This window comes from Arachis duranensis, chromosome 5 (genome assembly GCF_000817695.3).
Source record: "Arachis duranensis cultivar V14167 chromosome 5, aradu.V14167.gnm2.J7QH, whole genome shotgun sequence".
In the NCBI taxonomy this organism is placed as follows: domain Eukaryota; kingdom Viridiplantae; phylum Streptophyta; class Magnoliopsida; order Fabales; family Fabaceae; genus Arachis; species Arachis duranensis.
This window is the reverse complement of record NC_029776.3, coordinates 81,972,028-81,973,913: the sequence shown is the minus strand read 5'-3', so window position 1 is coordinate 81,973,913 and position 1,886 is coordinate 81,972,028.

Genomic DNA, 1,886 nt, shown 5'->3' with positions numbered 1-1,886 from the left:
AAACCTTCCAAAATCGCCAGGCACGTGTTGCTTTAGTGAGATCATGTGCCATCATCGGCGCGTGCGCGCATGGTACGCGTGCGCGTCCTTGGCCTGTTTCGCAATGTGCGCGCGAGCGCCTTGTGCGCGTACGCGTGCATGACCTGGATCAGCTCTTTGGCTTTTAGTGCTTCTCTCCACTTGCATGCTTCCTTCTTTGCTTCCTTTGATCCATGCCTAGCCTATTTCAACCTGAGATTACTAGCAAACACATCAATGCATCTTATGGAATCAAAGAGAAATTAGAATTCATCACAATAAGGCTTAAAAAGCATGTTTTTACACTCAAGCACAAATATGGGAGAGATAACAAAACCATGCTAATTCATAGGCTAAATGTGACAAAAGGCTATCAAAATACTCTAAATTCAATACACAACAAACCGTCAAATTGGGGTTTGTCAGTGACCGACCGGCACCATGAGTTCTTCCTTGTGGACAGTTCCTAGACATGTGCCCAGGACGACCGCACTTATAGCATAAGCCCGAACCAAAATGGCACGGCCTATTCGGGTGATAGTTTCTGCATTTCTGACAACTTGAATCATCTGAAGCAACCGCTGACTGTTTTCCTCTAATATTTCCTCGGCGACCATCATTCGTACCAGAATTATTCCTACCTTGGGAAAATTGTTGTGCGTTTCCTCTTCTCTTGAATTCTTAGACCCTTGGTGCAAAGTTCTGATTATGTTCCCTTCGGTGAAAATCCCGGCTATCATCCCTCTCGATAACAGCCTTCTTTAAATATTCTTCCGCAACCCTACTCTTGTTTACCAAATCTGAGAAAACTATGATCTCCATCGGACCCATTGAACTCAGTATATCACTCTGGAGTCATCCTTCATATTTAATACACTTCCATTCCTAAAAGTCTCCCGGAACACCCTGACAAATCCTGGAAAATCGACACAATTCCTTAAATTTGTTTGTGTATTCGGCTACAGACTTTTGACCTTGCTTCAGTTGCAACAATTCAAGTTCCTTAGCTATCTTGACCGAGTTGGGGAAGTAATTTTTATAAAATTCCAACTGAAAAGCATTCCAAGGTATTGTAACATCGTCTTGCTGCAGCAGGCGTCGCGTACCCTGCCACCAATACTAGACTTCATGGTGCACGAAATTGCAATCACACTTTTGCAATTCCGCACAACTAACCAGCAAGTGCACTGGGTCGTCCAAGTAATACCTTACGTGAGTAAGGGTCGATCCCACGGAGATTGTTGGCTTGAAGCAAGCTATGGTTATCTTGTAACTCTTAGTCAGGATATCAATAATTATCAGGGTTGATTGTGAAAAGTAAAAGAACATGAAATAAGTACTTGTTTTGCAGTAATGGAGAACAGGTTGAGGTTTTGGAGATGCTCCATCTTCTGAATCTCTGCTTTCCTACTGTCTTCTTCTTCAAGCACGCAAGGCTCCTTCCATGGCAAGCTGTATGCAAGGGTTTCACCGTTGTCAGTGGCTACCTCCCATCCTCTCAGTGGAAATGTTCAACGCACCCTATCACAGCACGGCTATCCAGCTGTCGGTTCTCGATCATGTCGGAATAGAATCCAGTGATTCTTTTGCGTCTGTCACTAATGCCCCACAATCACGAGTTTGAAGCTCGTCATAGTCATTCAATCATTGAATCCTACTCAGAATACCACAGACAAGGTTTAGACCTTCCGGATTCTCTTGAATGCCGCCATCAATTCTAGCTTATACCACGAAGATTCGGATTAAGGAATCCAAGAGATATCTACTCAATCTAAGGTAGAACGGAAGTGGTTGTCAGGCACACGTTCATAGTTGAGAATGATGATGAGTGTCACGGATCATCACATTCATCAGGTTTAGGAACAAGT